We start from the raw sequence: 24389 nt of genomic DNA on the forward strand, positions 1-24389 counted from the left end.
GGTGGCTGGAGGCCAAGTGCGGTGGCTCACGCTTATGATCCCAGCACTTTGGGAGGCTGAGGAGGGCAGATCACGAGGTCAGGGGATTGAGACCATCCTGGCCAACATGGTCAAACCTCGTCTCTGATAAAATACAAAATTTAGTGGGGCATGGTAGCTTGTGCCAGTAATCCCAGCTACTTGGGAGGCTAAGGCAAGAGAATCGCTTGAACCAGGGAGTTGAGCCAAGATCACACCACTGCACTCCAGCCTGGCAACAGAGTGAGACTTCATCAAAAAAAAACAAAAAACAAAAAAAAAAACAAAAGAAAAAAAAACAAAAAAACAGGGTGGCTGGCTGGGGTATCCTGGGAGTTTGTCTGTACAATATGTGCTGTTCACACAATATACAAACACATAATAACAGCTGGATACTATTCCTGTCAAATCAGATTTTTCACGACAGTGGCAAAGGATTAGATAATTGGAGAATAGTAGGAAATAGCCTCTATATGACCTAACATACCAATATCTTAGGTTATTTAAGACAGATGAGAGGACAAACTGTACCGTGGTGTTTGGGGAGAAATACACTCCATAGAAATTCTCGTGAAAACAAAGCCACCTACATACTACATAGCAATTTTAGAGAAATATGTCTCATTTTCTTTTTTCTTCTCTTTTTTTTTTTTTTTTTTTTTTTTGAGATGGAATCTCACTCTGTCACCCAGGCTGGAATGCGGTGGCACAATCTCCGCTCACTGCAACCTCCGCCTCCCAGGCTCAAGCGATTCTCCTGCCTCAGCCTCCTGAGTAGCTGGGATTACAGGTGGCTGCCCTCCTGCCCAACTAATTTTTGTATTTATTTTTTATTTTTTATTTTTTTTTTAGTAGAGGCGGGGTTTCACCATGTTGGCTAGGCTGGTTTCAAACTCTTGACCTCAAGTGATCTGCCTGCCTTAGCCTCCCAAAGTGCTAGAATTAACAGGCGTGAGCCACTAGCCCAGCCTCATTTTCTTATAATAACGTTATATGTTGTTTGATAATTTTTCATATCTTTCAGTAAGGTTTATATCTGTCAGGAAAAGTCACCATTTTTTCAGATGCCTCACAAAATTCAAAGGCTAGGAAAGGCATAGAACTTTTCTATAATTTTTGAGAATATATTGATTTCTGCAGATTGTGTAACAAGACATAGCAATCTCTCCCATACTTTTCTTCCGTTAACAAATAACACTTTTATAGTATCTTTCATCCCAGACCACTTGAGTGTTATTAGAATTTCGCCCTGTCCTTTTGCTTTATCTCATTATTATAGGCAAGATATCCTAGCAAATAAATAATATTAAAAGGCCTCAAATCACAGTGGACTAGAATTTTAAAAAGCTATATCCCATTGATTTAAAGTTTAGAAAAATGATTCCAGATCTATGCTGTCACTTATTCTCTGAGTTTAAAAAAGTCACCTTTTCCTTCCTTTTTAAATTTTCTCATGTGGTAATGAGGGAGTGTCTTAAATGGTTCTAAGATCACTTTGATTTCTAAAACTGCGATTCTATCATACCACTGTAGTTCAGCAAATCTCCAACTTGTGATATATGCAGAAGTTTCACGGAGTTGATGTTTCTTGATGTATTTCACTCTTCTGCTGAGAATTTGTAACTGAAAAATGGAGCAAGTCAAATGTATAAGAAACGTAAAAAGTACATGTATCTATTTAGATATGTGCAAGCGCTATTCTCTCCCTCTTTCTCAAAGAGAAAGAAGTCTAGATACAGAAAGATATGTGTATATTACAAACATAGTTTAAAATTGTGGTACATATAATTTATTTGTAGGGATACTTAGTTATATGATAATGTACTATTATAATTTTGATGCACAATCTTTTATCTAAAATGCTTAGACATATGTTTTGGAATTTATAATTAGAAAAATAATATAATGCATATACCATGTTTTACACAACACTCCCAGTATCATTTGGTCAGTGTATTAGTCTGCTTTCAGGCTGCTGATAAAGATATACCTGAGACTGGACAATTTACAAAAGAAAGAGGTTTAGTGGACTCACACTTCCACGTAGCTGGGGAGGCCTCATAATCATGGTGGAAGGTGAAAGGCATGTTTTGCATGGCAGCAGACAAGATAAGAGAACTTGTGCAGGGAAATTTGCTCCCCCTTATAAAGCCATCAGATCTTCTGAGACTTATTCATTATCATGAGAATAGCATGGGAAAGACCCGCCACCATGATTCAATTATCTCCCACCAGGTCCCTCCCACAACATGTGGGAATTATGGGAGCTACAATTCAAGATGAGATTTGGGTGGAGACACAGCCAAACCATATCAGTCAGCAACCCATAATCAAAGAAATTAACAATTCTACACTGAAATAAATTTAGTATTCATAAATAAACGAAACTACAATAACTCCACATCAAGTTCATGGCAAGTTTGTCTGGCACATTAGTTTAGATCAGGTCAAGTTTTTCCATCGCATGAATTAGGAAACAAAGCTTTTAACTTTAAAAAGGTTTTAGGCTTGAGCTATATGGATAAGGGATTTTGAATCTATAAATACATGATTTGTCTGACCAGAAACTAGCCTTTTGGGAAAGAGTTTTTGAGCTTGCTTCTGTTCCAGACATATATTTTGTACTGAAGTTTATTGGTGTCCGTAGGCCACACCCTCCCCTGGACACAGTGGAGAGCAGCCCTGATTATTTAGTGAGTAGTACTCACACTGTCCTCTTGAAATCCAATAAATTCTTGACAAGAAAACTGGCATCAAACTTAACAATTACAGTGGAAAAAACTAGTATTTATTTATTTATTTAACTTGATAAAGGTCAAAAGAAAGAGATATAGACAAGCCTCTGCAGGAAACTGTGGTAATTTTCTGTCAATAAATACCTCAGACTGAAAGTCTTGGTTCTGCAGATTGTTTCTCCTCTCTGACTGTGAATTCTCTCTTCCACCCAGTTAAATTGTTTCCTACTTATCTTCTGGACTGAATTTAAAGGAGACATGAAGGACATTCAAGGAGGTTCAGGGGTAGGTTGTTGAAGACATTACTAGAGGATTTCTTTCCCCTTTAATCATTGGCTTTACTTTTCATTGAAACATGTTACTTTTAAACTTAAAAAAAAAAAAAACAGTATTTTAATGCTGCAAATGAACCAGCTAAATTACTTATTCTGAAAGAATAAGGAAAATAAATGATACTAGTGAATAAAAAATACCTAGCTCTCACAGAATGCTTTAGTTTAAGTAGTTACAGTAAAGTGCTCTCCAATTGCAGTATATTAGCCTATAGCAAACCATTAAAAATTCTTATGAATTTTTTTCTTCCCAAAGAAAACTAGGCATCAAATCAGTTAATATAATGAATTAAAACAACATCACTTTGGTGGCACAGTTTCAAAACAGATGGATTAGAGACATTCAGATACTGAACATTCAACACAAGCTGTGATTTCAGCAGGGAGTCTTATTTGGCCTTTGTTCATCTTAATTCCATCAATTTCAAATGTTATTAACAACAATGGGACACAATTCCAACAGTGATGCTTTACACAACCACGTAAATTTTGAATAATTTTAGTCTTTGCACCATTTTGTTTCTAAGGGCAGGCATAATTTTTTTTTAGGATGCATTAAAATAACCAATATTCCTTCTAGTGAGCATTGAAGAGTTAAGCTGTAAAAGACAATAAATACTTAGTTTTACTGTTTATAGGGGAAATACTACTACTTACCTGATTTAACTTAGTTATGAGTAAAAGTTTGGACAGGAAGACTAAGATGAGCAACCTAACCTCCTGAACCCACTGCTAAAGTCACAGGATTGTCAAGAATAAGAAGTTATTAATTTTAACGTAAATGAAAAGTAGTTTTGGAGTAGTTAGAACTAACGTGGGAAATTTTACATACAACCACACACACACATATACACAACCATACACACATAAAGTGTTTTGTGCTTGGGTGTAAACTAATCATGAATCTGTTAAACGGGGAACCATATGATTTGTTCAGTAAAATTAGTCTGTCAGAATGGTAAGAGTCAGAAACAGGAACACAGAAAAGGAAAATATGAGAGCAGCAGAAAAAGGCAGTGTGTAGCAAGTGAATGGCAATGTAAAATCTGCAGTAAAGCTAGGTGGAAGTGTTTAGAATCTGAGTAATTACACAAACTACAGATGTTTACGTGGTCAGAAATATTTTCAAGTCATATAAATGTGCAAGTTTGTAGAAGCCTGGAAACAGAATGTGGGTATTTAAATTTATTCACTTTGTGGAAGCAGGAAGTGAGGGTCACTATGTGGGCAGTATATATAGCTGCCTTAGATTGTCAGAGGTTGCAGAATTGTGTTGTTCCAGAAAAGTGAGACAAAGACAGTTTCATTAATAAGATTATTATGATAATAATAATGTTACCCATAATAATTTTTACCCATCTCTGGGTAAAAATCCTCAAAAAGAGTGGTAGTGCTGAAATTAAAGAACTGAGCAACACAGCCTGGCCTATGATGTGAGTGAGAGTAAGGATTAATTGTGCTACTTCCTTATCCTTATAACCCCATCCTCTTACTCCTGCTCACAGAAGCCCCAATGACAACCCCTGTAGAAGCAGATTCATTACATCCACATTCACTCAGTATTTACTCTGTCAAGACCTGAGCTAAGCACATTCATATATTTAATATTATCTGAGGAAATTAATTTGTGATAACAGCCATTGCTATTACTTTATTTTTCACTATGAAATAGATATACAGCAATATCCGAGGAAGATTTTTAAAGATTTTTAGTATAATGTGTTTTGTGATACACAGTGACATTTTGCGTCTCTCACTCTTTCTCCATCACAAAAAAAGCCACAGCAAAAAACTACTTGGAACTTATTTCCTCCTTGTATTTCTGCATTGAGTTCTTTATGATTGTGAGAGTAACATCATAGATAAAATGAAGTAATGTTTAACCTATGGAGCACAAGTTTAGTAAAAATAGGGAATAAATTTATGATTATCACAAACACACACACACACACACACACGCACACACACAGAGAGAGAGAGAGAGAGAAGGGCGCAGGAAAATTTTACATATTATTTAACTGAGTAGACTGAATACAAAATTCAAAAATTCAAAGTTCCTAAGGGGGCTGCTTTGTGAAATACTGTGCCATAATATACATATCATTAGAGATGAGAAAACTTTAGATTCATCAACAATTTAGAGAACTATTTCTAAAGATAAATCCTTTGAAGATAATGTCTTTATGAACAGGTTTCTTGGGAAAAAAAAAGCTGTCAAATGCCAGTGTAGCTTTTATTATACATATATAGAGAGACAGTACTGATGATTTCAGGAAATAACACAAACACACATGCAGTCATTGAGAATTCTGTCTTATGGAAGATGATACTGATGCTGTGTGCAGCCAGCTAATAAACCACTCAGCTGTGATTAGCAGTAGAAGAGCCTGACCAGAGTATAAAGTTTTTTACATGAATTTTTGTAAAAAGCTAAAAAAAAAATGCTTTAGAGTGCTTGGCAACAAATGAAGTCATTCATATAAAAACCATACGAGGGGCTTCAAAATGTAAAGAAAGAGGGATAAATGTTATAGAGGTGGTACTTCTTGGCTGCTAATGGAGAAAGTCCAGTATTACTTGACAGGTCAATAACAGCAAATAAAAATTACTGGGCTAATTTTAGTGAACATCTGTGACGGAGTCCACTATTTTGGCAGAAGATAGACCAGGTGTTTGCCTTCTGAGAGCCCTGGCACGTGAGCGGCACACATTCACCTACATTCAGCCAATCAAAAGCATTCTCCTAGCATTGATTTAGTCTGGATGTATCAAGAAGCAATAAGAATAGTTCAAAATCTATTCTGCATGTGGTAGCAGCAGCAGTAGCCTGCATACAGTAATAGAGGTGGGAACAATGGGGCCAGTAGCAATTTAAAAACTGCTCAGGAGGCCAAGGTTGGAGGATCACTTGAGGCTGGGAGTTCGAGACCAGCCCACACAGCATAGAGAGACCTCGTCTCTTAAAAAATAAAAATAAAATAAGCTAGCCAGGTGTGCTGGCATGAGATTGTAGTCCCAGGAGGCTGACTGGGAGAACCACTTGAGTTGATGAGTTCCAGCCAACAAAGTGAGACCTTGTCTCTAAAAAAATAAATAAATAGTAGACTGTATATTCCTTTAGGTATATACCCAGTTATGGGATTGCTGAGTTAAATGGTAATTCTGATTTTAGGTCTTTGAGGAATCACCACACTGCTTTTCACAAGGATTGAACTAATTTCCACTCCCACCAACAGTGTGTAAGTGTTCCCTTTTTCTCCACAACCACACCAGCATCTGTTACTATTTTTTTTTTTTACTTTTTAATAATATCCATTCTGATTAGTGTGAGATGGTATCTCATCATGGTTTTGATTTGTATTTCCATACTGATCAGTTATATTGAGTTTTTTTTTAAAATGCTTGTTAGCCTCATGCGTGTCTTCTTTTGAGAAGTGTCTGTTCATGTCCTTTGCCCACATTTTAATGGGGTTATTTGTTTTTTTTTTCTTATGAATTTAAGTTTCTTATAGATGATGGTTATTAGACATTTGTCAGATACATAGTTTGCAAAAATGTCCTTCCTTTCTGTAGGTTGTCTGTTTACTCTGTTGATAGTTTATTTTACTGTGCAGAGCTCTTTAGTCAATTTTTGCTTTTGTTATAATTGCTTTTGGCATCTTCATCATGAAATCTTTGCTTGTTCCTATGTCCAGAATGGTGTTACCTAGGTCGTCATTGAAAGTTTTTATAGTTTTAGGTTTTACATTTAAATCTTCAATCCATCTTGAGTTGATTTTTGTTTATGATATATGGAAGGAGTCCAGTTTCAGTTTTCTGCATATGGCTAGTGAGTTATCTCAGCACCATTTATTGAATAGGAAATACTTTCCCTATTGCTTGTTTTTGTCAGCTTTGTTGAAGAGCAGATAGTTCTAGATGTGTGGCCTCATCTTTGGGTGTCTATTCTGTTCCATTGGTCGATGTGTCTGTTTTTGTACCAGTACCATGCTGCTTCAGTTACTGTATCCCTGTAGTATAGTTTGACATCAGGTAGTGTGATGCCTCCAGGTTTGTCCTTTTTGCTTAGGATTGCCATAGCAATTCAGGCTCTTTTATGGATTCACATGAATTTTAAAATACTGTTTTTCTAGTTCTGCAAAGAATGTCATTGGTAGTGATAGGAATAATACATAGTTTGCAAAAATGTCCTCCCTTTCTGTAGGTTGTCTGTTTACTCTGTTGATAGTTTATTTTACTGTGCAGTAATGATACTGATTCTTCCTATCCATGAGCATGGAATGCTTTTCCATTTGTTTGTTTCATCTCTGATTTCTTCAAGCTGTGTTTTGTATTTCTCCTTTTAGAGATCTTTCACCTCCCTAGTTAGCTGTATCCTAGGTGTTTTATTATTTTTGTGGTAATTGTGAATGGGATTGTGTTCATGATTTGGATCTGAGCTTGGTTGTTGTTAGTCTATAGGAATGCTAGTAATTTTTGTACACTCATTTTGTATCCTGAAATTTTGTTGAAGTTGTTTATCAGCTGAAGGAGCTTTTGTGCTGAGACTATAGGGTTATCTAGATATAGAAACATGTCATCTGCAAAGAGTGATGGTTTGACTTCCTCTCTTCCTGTTTGGATGCTCTTTGTTTCTTCTTTTGCCTGATTGCTCTGGCCAGAACTTCCAATACTATCATGAATAGGAGTGATGACAAAGGGCATCCTTGTCTTGTGCTGGTTTTCAAGGGGAATGCTTCCAGCATTTCCCTATTTGGTATAATATTGTCTGTGAGTTTGTCATAGGTATCTCTTATTATTTTGAGATATGTTCCATCAATAACTATTTTACTGATCATTCGACCTTAAACACATATCAGTGTTCATTGCAGCACTATTTACAATAGCAAAGACATGGAATCAGCCTAATTCTCACCAACGACAGATTGGATAAAGAAAATGTGGTACATATACACAATGGAATACTATGCAGCCATAAAAATAAATGAGATCATGTCTTTTGTGGGAACATGGATGGAGCTGGAGGCAAACTAATGCAGGAACAGAAAACCAAGTACTGCATGTTCTCACTCATAAGTGGGACCTAATGATAAGAACTCATGCAAATGAAAAGGGAAACAACACCCACTGTGGCCTACTTGAGGGTGGAGGGTGCGAGGAGGGATAGGATGAGAAAAAGTAACTGTTGGGTACTAAGCTTAGTACCTGAGGGACAAAATACTCTGTACAACAAACCTTCGTGACATGAGTTTACCTGTATAACAACCTACACATGTATTCCAGAACCTAAAAGACAAATTTTAATTAATTAATTAAAATGAAAATGAAAATGCATGGAAAACTAAAAACACAGTCAGTGGAATCATTTTGCTTGTGGTTCTAACCAACCAACTTCCTTTGATTTCTGAACATCTTCAAGCCTGAATCAGCTTCATTCTCACTGATTCCTTTTTAGAAAATTTTTACATTTTTTATTTTTGCAGGTACCTAGTAGGTGTATATATTTAGGGGATACATAAGATATTTTGATACAGGCACATAATGTGTAATAATCACAGCAGAGTAAATGGGGTAGCCATCACCTCAAGCATTTATGCTTTCTTTATGTTCTGTGAACCACACATCACTTATATATTTAGGTTATTTTCTGCTCAAGATATTCAGAGTCATTTTCTATTATTTGCCATTCAGTATCTTGACTGCAACCCAGAAACAATACCCAATACTGTGGTGGATACAAACTGTCCTAGTTTCCAGTGTGAGCCAAGTCCCTAATGAACCATATGATTCTTTATTATTCTGAGCTTCTTAAAGTTTAGAGTTATCACTTACCATAATTTTTGCATTTTACAGTCTGAGAGCATTCTGATGTTTAATAAATACCTCTTGAATGAAAGAATAAAGTAGGTATTTTATACCTAATTCAATAGAAGTTTTATTCTCACAGAGTTAAAGAGCAAAAGCTATTTTATGGAACACGCTACTCCCACTATCAGGAACCAATAGGAAGAATTATTTGATCCCATTTGTAAGAATTGAACACATGGATGTTAACAGTACAAAAATGGTATGTAAACTAATGCTTTTTGAGGACCGTCCTTTCTAATGATTTTGATTCGTTTTGCTAATATTATAATGAATAATAATGAGCATTAAACTTATTTGCCAAAGTAGATATAAATACTTTATTAGAATATGTCATCCAACAAAGATTTTGAAATATGTAAGAGTGAAATGAGAAGTCCTTGGCCAAAATAAATTGACCAGTCTTTATAAATTCTCAATCTACCGGAGCCTTGGCTGTTTGAGCAACACGACTGCCATTGTAAAAGTCTCCAAAAAAGACTAGTGATTTCCATTTTCTTTCCTTGCAAACTGGTGGACTAAAACAAGCAGAATAGAATGAAGCAAGGTAACATTTTCAGAAAGGGAAAAGCTTCTAGATTTATTTGAAGAATAAGTAAATATGTTTACAAGAAAAATGTACCATGCATAATGTGTTTGCAGCTTTAAAAGCCCCTTTGTAAAGGTGACACACCAAAGACGATTTAAAATCTAAGTCATTGTAAGATAGCGTATGTTGTCATGAATAGAAAATTGACTTATATTCAAGGAACAAGGGCGGGCACTTCTTTGCAAGAAAAAATTTGAACTAAGGCTCAGTACTTGGAACAGTTTTATTTTCTATTTTTACAAAACATCTGACTGTGTGTGCCCAGTAAAATTTGTAATTTAGCAGATAATACTAAGGATTTCCAGGTATGCCAGAAATATTTCAAGTGGATCTGAGTGAAGAAATAAAATTGTATAGAAGTTTTATTGTCAGCAAATACAAGATAATGTTTTAGAAGAAGGCTATATGTATGAGCCCAGAAAGGTTACCACTTACCTGCCTATAGCAGAGGCAATTACTAGCACCAGAAAGAATGGGTAAGAGAAAGACAGAAATCTGTTTTATGAGAGGCTAGCATATATCAGGCATGACATCTCCCATTGAAGAAGCAAGATACTTGGCAAGTTGTCAAAACTGAGCCTCAAATTACTGGAATAAAAAAAATTGATTACTGGATGAAACAGGGATTAGAAGAGTAGTCAAATCAGAAGAGAAATAAGCCAAGTTGAAGCAGGACTCCCTACAGATTCTCTTGACCCTGATGTTCACGAGTTTCTTAATTTCTTCTACATTGAGGGTATTTTCCTGTCTTTCTGATTAAAGTTCATTATTAGTTTCTGACCGTAGGGGTCAGCTGGATTCTGCAGTTCCACATCATTCACTCTAGCAAAGGAGACAACTTGTAACAAAGATGAGTGCCCAGTTTAGTCAATTTACCCTACCTGGAATACTATATACAACTCTGGGTCTCATGTGTGTTAAAATACATACAGTGAAGCTGAGGAAGGGCCACTGAAGTAAAAAGTATTGTTTACAAGTTGGAAAGGATGTAAACATCATCTAAAGTATAGTAAGTCAGGAATAAAAGGCAGAGTTAATGAAATTGTGGCTGGTACTGATAGACTAAACAGTTATATTTTCTAAATCCTAGCATCATTATTAAAACATTTTACATGTATCAATGGATTCCAGACCCCATATTTTAAGTATCACAACTAGTGTAATTTAAAAGTATAGTTTATTGAGGGTCTGGAGTCTGAATAAAGTACCCCAAGTGAGTCTTGTGAGAAGGTAAGTTTGGAACACACTGACTTACAAATTCTGTGCTTAATTTATGGATTTTGTGCCCCTCAAAATATCATGTGGGCTAAACAATAGCATCTTGAAGAATTTAAAATAAATCATGTCCAAAATGAGTTGTCAAGAGAAACTGAATATATTCCTTTGGAAACGGCCTTGACATTTTGAGGAGATATCTTCAAAAAGGTAACTGTTTTTTTTTTTTTTTTTTCTTAAACTGATCCCACGAGATCAGTTTTCTTTTAGATGATACCACTCTCATAGCCTGAGGCAATTAAAAATTTATGCTTATTTGTTCTCTAGTAGGTAGAAAGTGAAGTCCTTAGGAATAGGTTGCGCTTTAGTGTCCTTGAACATGCGAGAGTGCCCTTTTCTATACTAATATTTCCCAAAAAAGACCCAATATTTTATCCACCCATTCTGCTCAAATACATCCCATGCATCTTAGGAACTAGGAAAATAGAGTGATTTTCATGTAAACTATTGAAAATTCGGAACGAATACCTCCAAACAAATGTCAGAATTCCACATCCATAAAACCAGTGTTCACTGACCTTAGGCTTAGCTTAGAGTTCTGCAAAGTTTTCAAGATACAAATAAATAATAATTATCAATATTAATAGAGTTATCAACGTTCACCATCATGAAGAAGTAAATAATAGGTTGTGAGAATGGTATGTGAATATTTTCCTATGATTTATTTAAAGAATTTAACAAAGCAGTGAGATTACTGACTAGTGCTCTTGAAGTCATGTTTAGTTATAGTTGCCTCTTTCTAGAAGAAATGAAGACATTGAACATGCTCTTCAACGTTTCCTTGGATAGATAAACTACGTTTTATTCTTTGATTTTCCTTAAACAGCTACAATCAAAAACAGATATCCACTTAATTGTTTTACCTTCAAGGTAACATTTAAGCTTATATCCGTTTATGCCTTCTTAATTCTCTGCAAACTATAACACATTTTAATGTGTGCCAATAAAGTTATAAGGTCAGCCATTTGGAGCTATCTCTGGCGCTTTGAACTCACAGTATCGAAGTAAGATTGGGTATGGCTTGCTATATTTAATCTTTTCAATATATATAACTTTTGAATTAGACAAACTTATTTCCAAAGATAAATGTGCATTTGAGAGTTTAATTATGTATTTCTTAAGCATTTCATGTATTTTAGGGATATATGAATAATACATTTCATGTATTTTAGGCATATATGAATAAATAATATATGTATATTTAAAATTCAATTTCACAGAAACTAGTATACCCCTGAAAACAATAGATGTGTCTAGGAGACAGAAGAATTGTCCTTTGTAAAATTTCACTACAGTTGCAGCAAAGTTATTTGTTGACAAATGAGAGAAAGAGACTACTCATAAACTATGGCCTTTGTAATACTGAACAGAGTCTAGAATTATGATAATCATATGGTTTCCACGAGAAACTGATGTGCCTTTTTGAGATGATAACTTATGTCCTTGAGACACTTCACTTTTTTTTCACTCGTCTCCTGCATTGAATAAAGCCCCTCTTTCCTGGTTTTGAGTTTGTTGTCATATGTGTCACATGATTACTATCATAGTTTACTGCTTCACAAGAATTCATACAGTTTTCCTATATGTTGGGTGCTTACCACATCCCAGACCAGGTGTTCTAGTTCCGTATTTCTATATTTTCTCCTTTACACTGAACCGTACTTGGCTTTCAAGTTCCATTTTGCTCTTGGAACCTGCCTGTTCTCAGTCCCTGCTTTGCTTTTGGTTGCTGCCACCTGTTTCTCAGATGCAGCTCCATGTTCGACAGCCTGTGGATATATCCCAACTACTTCCTTATTTAAATCAGGCTTCAGCCTAGGAGAAGGAAATTTAGATTTGAGCAGAACATTTAAATAAAGTTCAAATTGTCTCCAAGGGTTATAATTATTAAGAAATCTTACTGTAGGAGGCATTGGGAAGATACAATTTTAGTAATCTTCTAATGGATTGGTTAATCTTAATTATTTAATTGTATTTCTATCAATAATAGCAGTGGAAAGAAAAGTAATAAAATTAGGCCTGGATTGTTTTTCACAGGTTTAAATGCAGTGGTTTATGTTGCCTTGACTGATTGTACAACTTCAGTCACATATGGTGAGGTCAAGATTTATTAAACTACGCATCCAAGTGTTTGTAAGTAAAAATGTAGTACTTTCTAGCATTCATATTACTATGATAGTGTGCTTGGAGATATTTTTGATACCAGCTTTGATAATAAATTTTACCTGGAATAAACCTAGCAAAATTTTTTAAATCCCTAAAGATGATAGCATATAAAACAACAAACAATATTTAAACTGTACTTTCATTTCCACTAATAGAGTGGACCAAGTTTCATGACTGCTTCTTCCACTAAAAACAACAACAAAAAAAAAAACAAAAGAAGAGATAAAATATAAAAGCATCTAAACATACAGAAGTACAAATAAGAGAATAATCATCTAGGCCAAAATATAAATGCGGTCAGGAATTGAGTAGAAAAAGTTGCTTTTATCCTAAGGACATTTGCCAAATCTGGAAACATCTTAGCTTTGGTTTTTCTCAAGCTCAAAAAAGAAAAAAAAAAAAACTGTACTCCTTTAAGATCTATAAAAATATACTGTTTTAATACCGTTTTATTAAGGTTAGACTATTATGATGACTAACCTGATTTCACAGATGTTTGGCTATTGTGTTGTCTCACCCATCAGGTGATAAGAAACTTTGATGGTGGTAGAATATATGCTTCTCATATAAATTGTGTGTGTGTGTGTGTGTGTGTGTGTTATATACATTTTTTTTTAACTGTAGAAAGAGCATATATTTTGGTTTCAGACCTGTGTTGGAATTCTGACTTTTCTTCATTTGATGCAGTGCAGGTTATTTAATTCCTCTGAAGCCTTGGTTTATCCATCTGCAAAATGGGGAGAAAGATACCTGTGTCCAAGGTTTCCTCACTCCTCACATCCAATCCATTACTGAGGCCTGTCATTTCTTCCTTGAAAAAATATATAATAGGCATAATATTTCTGAGATGTAAGCCAACCAGTGTATTTTCTTTCTTGGAAATTTCTAGTCCCTGGTTGTCTCATCAGTCTATATCAAGAGCCACCCCTGGTAGACCTTCATTGGAGAGTTAGTTTTATATTATGGAGAGGATACTCTTTCCACCTGAGTTTACTAGGCCATGAGGCTCCCGGCCTATAAGAATAATGGCCAAATGATGTAAGATAAATTCAGATTCGATGGAAAGAGAAACGCGAAAGCTTACTCTTTCTGGTCCTTTAGAATGTAGGAAAAAAAGAAGCAAGTAGTTAACCACATGTCTGTTCCTGTTTGAAATCTTAGAAGTGGAGAACGAAAAGGAGGAGATGCTTGTGTCTCTTCTTATTGAGAGGCTACTTAAAATAGGCCAGCATCAGTGGTGGGGGTCCAGTAAGAGTAAAAAAGTGTTTCAGAAAATGTTTAAGCACAGAAAGGATTTAAATTAGTCATCCCAGGTGTCCTTAACAGATGCAGAAGTTTCTACCTGCCTTGTGGTGGGCAGCAAGGTCTATGCATTGAGAAGTAGGTTCTAACATGCATCATACAAGAGAATAAAATTTCATCAAATACAATCCCAGTAAGAGAAGCCAGGGAAACTCCCAGTGACCAAGTGGTAAAGGGAAAATCTCCAAAGGGAAGAGATGACCCCAAGGACAGCCACGACCCTGTTTCCAACCTCACTAAGGGCATTTAAGCCTGCTTGTTCTCCACAGAAGTCACATGCTCCTATATTATCTTCTATGATTTTAAAGTTTTAATATTTATATTTAGATCTTTAAGACTGTGAATTGTGTATGTGTGTATATCTGTATGAAATGTAGTGAGGATCTAATTTTACCATTTTCCATGTGGATAACTTATTCCAGCATTCCTTCTTATCTCAGAGAAAGAGGAGTCCTTCTTAACACTAACTCTTCCACCTGTTCTTTCAGTTTCTCCATCTTTCCACCTTTCAAAATCCTACTCCATTACTTAACCTATTTCATTTCTCATCTTAATTTCTTTTTTTCTGCCATTTTCATATTCTGTGTTTACAAACGGGCTTATGTTCCCTCTATTTCCTTAAATCCACATTTATACATCAGTTAAGGCCACTATTTTTAATTTCTATCAAGTTCTTTGAAATGATAACAAATGTTTGATGTGCATGCTCTTAACCTTCTCCCAATCCTACTCAGACTATTACCTAGTTACTAAGTCAGTTAACCTGTTTTTGTCCCTCATCAAGTGTATTCTTTTTGCTGCATCTAATATGGCCTGTTTTCTTCTTGATAGTGTTCTCACTTTTAGTTCTGTGACATTATTTTTCTTTGGTTTTCTTTCCATCTACCTGGTCACTATTTCTGTGGCATTTTTCCTTGCTGTTCCTTTCTCTCAGTATAATGAATCTGTCCATAGGGAAAAATAGAAATAATCTTTGAAACATTAAAGTTCTGTTGATAATATAAATTTTATTGATGATTGGAAATATGGCCCATCTCTAATGTAGTTATTTGATCCCTTCAAATTATAAATAAATTATATAATCAAATTAATATCATAAAAATTTATTTAGTTTTATATTGCAGATGTTTTCTTTCTCCTTTTATTTTCTCTATGATTGAGAAAATCATACTTAACATTGTCAAAAAATGAACACATGCTAGTTAAAATACATTTGGGATGGAAGTTAAATATGTGTTATTTATCAGCATAACACATAAGCCAGCACTAGAATTAAAAAAAAAAAAAAAAAAAAAACTGCAGTGAGGTTCTTTTTATTGAAATGTAACCAAAATAACTCCTTTGAAATAGTTATCTTTAAGATTGTCACTGGTTATTTTTTATGGTTTAACACTGTCAAATAAATGTTCATCTTGCAAAAATCTGCACGTAATACATACTGATGCATAAAGAAAATGCATCAGCTAAGCAGATTGTTCTATGATGGTTTGGATTATCAAACATTTGCAAGTTAAATTCAATATTACTGTATAAATTTGAAGAATTAACTAAAATTAACATAATTTATTTATTCTGTTAGTGAATAACCAAAAATTTAAAGTTCCTCAAGCTATTTTAAATGCTTATTAGGATCATTGTAATTATTCATTTCTATTTAAAAATTAAATGATGTTAGCCCTACAGTGTTTGGTGAATATAAAAATATATACCATTGAATTATAAATCATTTTGCCTCCAGCTGCCAACTTGAAATGCCAGGCATTCCACTTATCTTCATATTTCATGTAATGTTGAACTACTTATGGTCCCTGTGCTGCCATATGTAAAAGAGCAATATTCATTAACCCTTCATGCTTCATGAAGCAAAAAGTGTTATTTCGTTTGTGAGCTTCTTTGGTAATAAAGACTGGTCAAATTTTCTATGTTATTTATCTTTGCCACCTTACGTGATTGTAGGCATCCAGAATTTTCCCACCGAGAGTGTTTATTAATTTGTTTTCTTCATAGTAATAAACCATAAGCCCAGTGAGGGTAGGCAACAGGTTAATCTTTTAGTCATTATATTCTCAGTGTTTAACAAATTGCCTGATTGAGATGAATAAGTGCATTTATTTTCAAGCATTTTGTTTTTATTTTTGATATAGTTATTCACTAAAATGATCCACTCACATCACTTCTTGATGCCTGATGTTGTCAAAACAATATTAAAATGTATTGCATCATGTCAGAGGCCTTCAGTATTATAACTGAAGACACAGGTTAATACATGTGGATCACTTTCAGTATAAAACATTGTCCTATTAATTCTACTTGAATATCAAAGAGTACAAATCAAGTAGGTATTCAGAAAAGAGGGTCTTTTGTGGAGTATCAGACTCATGGAAGTGACAGTTGAGTAAAGCTTACAAAAAGAAATACTTGCAACAAATAGGAGGAAACTTTCCTTTCCACATAAATGGAGCAAGACATTGAGGACTTGAGAAAGGAAAGATCATAAACTATTGGAGAGTATAGGAGCCTCCAGAGCTTATTAAAAAAGAAAAGAGTATGTTTGGAAGTTTTGTGGTATTTTATCTAGATATAAAGGATTCTGAAAGGCAGTAAAAGTACTTTTTACTTCAGAGAGTTAAAAAAAAAAAAATACGGGTCTAATGAATGACTGTGAAGAAAAGATTGCACCCAGTGGTGTGTTGAGGTAGGTTGAAGGTAGATTGAAAAGTAGATAAACTGAAGTGGAGTGTGGAATTGAGTCAATGAAGACCTGGGTTAAGGTTGGGACAACGGCTGTGAAACGAAGAAAAAAAGAGGATGGGGTGATTGATTTGAGGCAGTTACGTTAAAAAAAAAAAAAAAAAAGGTGGCCAAACTGAAACAAAGGTGTCAAGTCTGGATAAATAAATGAACAAAGGTGCTGTACCAAGATTGAAGAATTGAGAGATGTGTGTGAGTTTCTGATGTATGAAATTTGAGACGACAGCCAGCCAGATACTTATATGAAAATATCTAAAAGGACAAAGAAGCAACTTAAACTATCTTATGCAAAATAATTTCCATGTCCCACTTACCATATCAAACGTATATACATGTTTACACAGTTTTAGGCTCTTTAATTGCCTATTTTTTCCAGGAAATTTTCTTTACTTACTCTCATTTTTACAAAATATAATGCCTTTGTATCAAGAAGAATAAGATGTTACACAATCACTTTAAACATAAAATTACCTATTTGAAAAAGATGTAAAATTTCCTTTCCTTTAAAATGGGGATAACACTTGCCCTACCCAGCTCACAGGGTTGTTGAAAGGATCAGAAGAAATGATGGGTATGAAAGCACTTTGAAAACGAAAATCCTTTACAAATGCAAGCTATCATCATTATGATTATACTGTGCCCTCTATGTGAACTTGAAGCAATTTCAATTTCCGTTTATCACATTACTCCTCTAATTCCTGTAGAGCATGTCCCACAAGATTTTTATCATGTGACTCTATTTTAATCAACGACAAATGCATTTTCATGAAAGCATAATATTGTTTCTATTATAGATATTCTTTGAACTCTGGATAAAAACTAATACACATTTCAAGGACCATTATACTTCTGAGGATTTTTTCCTATCTCTTTCATTTCATAGCTTCCTTTCTCCCATATTACCTGGGTGCAATGAAATTTTCATTGAGTGAAGTACCTTATAAAAACTTTGACTGTATGTCCTATCCTCCTTTCCCCTGATTTTATCTTTTTCTTACTCTGTGAATTCAAATTCTCTGATAAGCACCATCCATCGCTCTGTGGGTTGACACCAGTCCGTCCTAGGTACCAAATTAAACATTGAAGATGTTTTAAGGAGATGATAACAATATCATGCTCATTATGTAATGGAGCTTAAAATTAGGGCTTGGTACCAACCACATCCAAAAGCTGATGTGTTAAAGAGAGTTCTAGTTATTTTTAAGGCTACCTATGCCTCTACTCCATTCCTTCTCCAATTAATACTACCCCATTTCTTGCAACATTTGTTTTGTGACCTGGGCATAATAATGGCAATAAGATAAAAAGAATCCTATTGGTAAATATAGGTTGTACGAGGACCTAAATATTCTTCCACCACCACAAAGTCCAGGAAAGTAAAGCAAAAGTTAATTGTTTAGTCAACTTCCCTAGATGTGCAGTATATTTTCAAGCATTTTATGTGTATATGAGTAATCAGATGATCCATTTACATGTCTTAAAATTGTTATTTTGGAAAAAATAGCAAATCTGTTACAAACTAAACTACTTTTACGTTCCAACCTTGTTAAAGAAAAAAAATGCTGATTATAATATTAAATGGAGGAAGTTAAATGCTGATTATAATATTAAATGGAGGAAGTTAAATTCAATCAACTTCTTTTTTTTTTTTTTAATTTATTATACTTTAGGTCTTAGGGTACATGTGCACAATGTGCAGGTTTGTTACATATGTATCCATGTGCCATGTTGATTTCCTGCACCCATTAACTCAACTTCTAAGAGCTATGTAAATTAGTTTTAGAGCAACCCAAATTTCAGTTATATAACATTATTTTTCAAAAGAAGTTCTTAAAAGCCATCTAATTATATGAGACAAAAGATTAGAAATGAACCTTAAATATGATACTTACTTCATCTACTGTATGAGGGATAGTTTTAGAACAAAAAGGACAAGGACGAGTAAGCCTTGTGCATCTACTCTCAGTGGTTAGTTCTGAAGGGCTTCTTCCTAGCTTCCTGTCTTAGGTGTAAAAGCCACATTGCTGTAGACCATTGAACAATGTCTGTCTTCATTCTGTTACTCCTTTCCTGGAATCTTCCACATGCTTTCTCCTCAAGATTGACTCTCTTTGTCTCAGAACTTGACTGAACAGTTCCTAGGTTTACGAATTAGAATTACCTTTGCCACTGTATTGTGGCTTTCCTAGCTGCACCTGACAGGGCTAGCTAGCCTTTGATGTTATGTACAATTCAGGCATCTCACAGACCACACTTAGTAAACTGATCTGTGGCTGGCCCTTAACTTTGCCATTTGTCTTCATCATCTAAGATAGTTGGCAAGGTTCACCATGCCTCATCTCCAGGATGGCATGGTGAGGAACTGATTCTAGGACCAAGTAGCTATTCCCTCCTTTCTGTATCATTCTACTGCCTCTCAAGGTGGCTTTATTATATTTCACCCTGACAACTTTCACTCTGTCTCTCTCCTCTCTTGGCATTTATGCAAAGCAGTGTAAGCATTCACTTGGGAAAGAGAGGCATCTTGTCAAAGCTGGGTCTTATCTGATACTTGAATTAGATCACCAGGTCACTGCAGATTTATAGAGGAAATAGAAAGACTACATTTGAGAATTTTCTATAATTGCCAGAAGTCCAAACCTGTAATTACTATTGCCACTCTGGGAGCTTCAAGTGAAGCCTTCATAGTTAGCCTTTGCCCTTATCCATCCTGACTTTCCTACCATATTTTGCTACTTTCCCCTTTGTTAGAATTTATATTAGAAATAGGTATTTAAAAATTCAGCTCAAAGTTTTTAGACTAGTACAAAGAATATTGTTTAATTTACTTGTTACATAGCATGTATCAACAAGCAGAGGGGAAATTTAATTGGTGGTAATATAATTGTTAATTTTAACAAAAATTGGGAACATTTGACTTTGAAATTTTCAGTTTTTGAGCTCATAATAGAAGACCCATGACCACTTTGTAACTTATCATTTCAATATAGTTCCATTGGGTAGGTAGTACCTTTATTCTGTTTTAAAGATAAGGACACTAAAGGGCATTACAGATGAGGATACTGGAGGTTCAAGAGTTCACAGATTTTCCTGGTTCAGCAACTGAGAGCTTTCAGACTCCAGTGCCATATATTGGGTACAACACACTGAACCTCGCACCACACTGGCCTGCCTCTTCCTCGCTTAAATTCATCCATTGACTCCACATCATCTTCAGGATAAACTACCAAGGAATGTTGCAAGGCCTTTCGTAATATCACTCTGTCCTACCTCCTCTGTCCTGTTCTTGCTAGTTCCCTTCCTATACTTCAGCATTCTAAACCTCACGGAGAGCCCTTCCTCTGGAAATGTTGCCTGTCCTTTTCACCTCAATAACTGACACCTATTTGTTGGCCCAACCCTACGGGGAAGCCGGTGGTCCTCAGAGTTGGCTTCAGATGGTGTCTTGTGAAATCTCTTTTAGCCGTTACTGCCGTTAAATTATTGGTTTCCTTAGATAAGGCTTGTGAGGGTAGAGATTGTCTCCTTCACTTTTGTTTCCTCTTTTTCATTGTCTATAAAATAAATATAATAATAGCTACCTTATAGATTTATTGGAAGGATTAGAGGTAATGTATGTAAATAAAGTAACTAGCAGTGCCAGGGACATGGTAATAAAACTAACAATAACTCATATTTATTAAAATCATTTTCTGTGTGCCAGGTACTATGGTAGGCACTTAACGTGTATTATCTGTAATGATTTTACTGAATGGCCTGAACTCACCGCCAAAAAGCGCTTTTACTTTTTCTCTTCAAGCATGTTATCAAATCTTCTCATCTTGTGGTTTGACTCATCTTAGGCAGAGACCATAGTTTTTCTGATCTTGTCATAAACACAATGTAATTTCAATAATTAAAACTTATTTTTAGTTATTAAAATTTCCAGGCTGTACTTAATTCAAGTAAACTTCAAAATCACTCCTCTCCCCTTAATTCAGGCCTGACTCCTGCCTCCAGCTCTGCAGTGCAGAGTTTGTTGACTGTATTTTTTAAGTATCTCTCAGTAATCAGTGCCTCTGTCAATGGCAGGGATTGACTGCCATGTAGAATATATTTGTAAACTATTCAGAGAACCACTGTCTCCCCTACACCACACTATTTGGGATCTCATCTTTCTGACAAGGGACATACTCACTTTAGCTACCACTCAGCTCCAGCTCTCAGCAGCAAACCCAGAATCTCCTTCTTCTGCAGTTCCCTTACTTCTTTGGGAAGGTGCTTCTTTTCACTGGGATCTCATAAAGCTAGCAAATTACTTTCTGTGGGATGACTGAGCCCGTGGAAATTCAGGCATTCTTGTCATGTCTAATAATGGGAGGTAGTTCCTCCCAGTCTGCTGCCTCCTCTCCTTGTTCTCTGCTGTTATAGACTGCGTCAGCCAACATTATGCATTCTGAATTCTCCAGGAGGGACTGAAGCAGTCATCTCGATGTTCACACGTTCCTCCAAACTTTAGGGGCCACATGTCAGTTTGTTTCAGAATCTTCTCGTCCCAGGGTTATGTGGAGATTTGGCTGCACATTTCTGCAGCTCAGCAAGCCTGAGGTGAGAAATGAGACACTGCTTTCTTTGCCTTGCAAAGTGCACCGCTCACTTAACATATTGGAGCACTTGTGAAAAGAAGACAAGTCAGAAGCCCTTCTCTTCCCTTGGATAACATCTCATTGCTTGGACAACTCTTTCTCTCTCAAAATACTCCATAATTCTGCGTTTGAGAGACCAGAGGTGCTAGGTTGGTAGCCGGTTTGGCTGCTTGTTAGGAAGCCCTAAGAGAGGTGCCTAGTGAGTGCTCTTTAGAATCCTTTCTGTTAACTGTTCTCAATATTTAGGCTTTAGCTGAAAGTTTGAAACAAGGAGAAGTCCTATTTCACATCTTGTACTTTTAAAGCACTCATTTACACCTAAAGAAATGTGACTCTAGAAGTTAGGTTATATTCCCTAAGGCCACAAAATTTACTTAGTAAAAGTCAAAATCTGATTTGTCTGTAGGTTATTCTGACCCCATACCTACTTTTCGGTTTATTGTACTATTTACCTCCAAATATGATTGTTCCATTGTAAGTGGTTACTGTAGGGCATGTATAAGTTGAGATAAACAGCAACAGAACTCTTCAGTATTTGTTAGATACAGCATAAAATTGAGTTTTGATATTGTAGGCATATTAAGGCTAGCCAGCTTAATTGGCTCCTGCATTTGTACTAACAACTATTAGTCTTTTCCCCCCAGTAAGTGAAGAAAATACTTGATATAGCTAAAGTAGTACCTAGCTCATTCTGAGACTTCAGTAAATATTGGTTAAATGAGAGACTGCAGGAATTCAAAGTGAGCTGATGCTGCCACTCCCAACAAATAGTGACTTCTGCTGAGTTTTTTCTGATACTTTTACTGTGAAGGTCTCACTTTTGTTCATGCATCTGTCATCAACCCTTATATTCAAGGAAATGTCTCCAGAATTTTTATTGGATGACTGCATTTTCCTTACATGCAAGTAAAAGAAATACCAGGCTTTGAAAGCGGGCTGATTGACTGAGAGTTGAACATTTAATCAGCAAGAACGCATTTAAAAGTGCCGAGTTGTAGCAAAATTTAGGGAATTTTAACTTTAAATATGAAATCCTTTTCTGCACCACTATAGCCTCAACTTTCGTTCAGTTTTTAAATTTAGAACATTCTGATAAATGGCCACTGCAGAAGAGTTTAATATGGTACAATAATAATTCTTATTTTTCTCTTACTGCTCCAAGGAAAAAAAATCTGGATAAATCCCAGAGATCTTTAAGGAGTTTTAGAAACTGTCCTCTTTGTTAGGTTAATCCACTGAAGATCAGTTAGTTAAAATGCCATTTGAAATATTTAGTTCTTTTCTTAGAGATAAAGTATTCATTTGTAAATTGAATCTATTGAAGAGATTTCCATATAAAATAGAGTAAAAAACAAAAAAATTCAATCACAGCTGCTTTACGTGGACTGATATCTTTATACCTTAGTGCATTTGCAGCACAAATCCAACATTTAAAGTATTTAAAAATACATCTCTGCATGTGGAATTTTAGAAAGTATTAAGCTATAATGAGAGAAAGCTGATCAGCCTGAAGGAGTTGGGGAGGGGCTTGACTGTAAAGTGACATGAGGAAACATTTTCAGGAGTTAGAAATGCTCTCTATCTCGACTGTGATAGTGGTTACACAAATATTTCCTAGTTGCCAAAATTTACCAAACGGTATACTTACACAATGGGTGAATCTTTTGTATGTACATTAAAGCTGGTGGGTGGGGAGAAGAGGAAAAAAAATCTTACTGAATTTGGGCTATTTTACTTGTAATATCTTTTATTCTGATAAAGCAGATAGGACTGTGGTAGACAAAGTGTTTTATCATCTACATAGAATAAAAAAATCTCAAATTTCAAATGTTACTCATTCACTGTTAGTCAATTGGCATTAAAGAGTTGCTTTCTGTGTTTCAGGAACAGTGCAATTTGTGAGGTACATAAAGCCAAATAAAACAGTCTTTGCCTAAAGGAAGTGTAATTCATTATCCATTGCTATGTAACAAATTACCCCAAAGTTTAATGGCTTAAAACACTGCAGATTTCTCATCTCAGTTGTCATCTGTGAGTCAGGTGTCCGGGTGTTGCTTAGTTGGTATCTCTACTTTGGGGTATCTCACAAGACTGCAATCAAGAAGTCACTCAGGCCTGGGATCTCATCTGAAAGCTAGACTGATAAAGGATCCGCTCCCACGTTCACTTACATAGTCGTTGGCAGAATTCAGTACTTCAAGTGCTGTTGGACTGAGGGCCCCAGTTTCTTGCTGGCTGTTGACCAGAAACTGCCCTCAGTTCCTTGACAGGTGACCCTCTCCATGTGACTCCTTCATCAGAGTGCAGGCTGAAAAGGCAACAGACGGTCAGTTAGGAAAGGGAAGTCACGATTTTTTATAACCCAGTCACAGAAGTACATCCCTTCAATGATGCTATGTACTGTTGCTTAGAAGCAAGCTACCCAAGAAAAGGGAATTAACAAGGACATCAATATAAGGAGGGGGAGGCCACTGGCGGTCATTCTAAAGGCTACTTACCACTAGAAGCCTAGTTGATTCAACTTACTATACAGGCTTAATACATCAAGAAGTCATCCAGCAAGTGCTTTAATCTTTTCTGCTACACAGAATAGTGTATAAGAGTGGTGGCTTTATAATCAGACTTCTCTTGCTTAAATTGTCTCTAACACTTATTAGCCATATATCTGGGAATTTATTAAACCTTCTAAGCATCGGTTTCTCACCATAAAATGGTGTATACCTGATAAAGT

The 24389-nt window shown here is 35.5% G+C and overlaps 1 protein-coding gene across 20 annotated transcripts in view; it reads left to right on the forward strand.

Annotated features, from left to right (window-relative positions):
* The window catches only part of RALYL (RALY RNA binding protein like), a 728119-nt gene that overhangs the window by 184630 nt on the left and 519100 nt on the right, over window positions 1-24389 (forward strand). The window contains exon 1 of one of the 20 annotated variants that reach the window (XM_063643365.1): window positions 1837-6324. The exons of 18 other annotated variants lie outside the window; for them this stretch is intronic. The gene's annotated coding sequence lies outside the window, so the exon portion shown is untranslated. Of the gene's footprint in view, window positions 1-1836; window positions 6325-9131; window positions 9153-24389 lie in introns of those variants that run through there. One more of the 20 variants, XM_055286645.2, reaches the window with a different exon arrangement.

Source organism: Symphalangus syndactylus, chromosome 7, assembly GCF_028878055.3.
Source record: "Symphalangus syndactylus isolate Jambi chromosome 7, NHGRI_mSymSyn1-v2.1_pri, whole genome shotgun sequence".
Taxonomy (NCBI): domain Eukaryota; kingdom Metazoa; phylum Chordata; class Mammalia; order Primates; family Hylobatidae; genus Symphalangus; species Symphalangus syndactylus.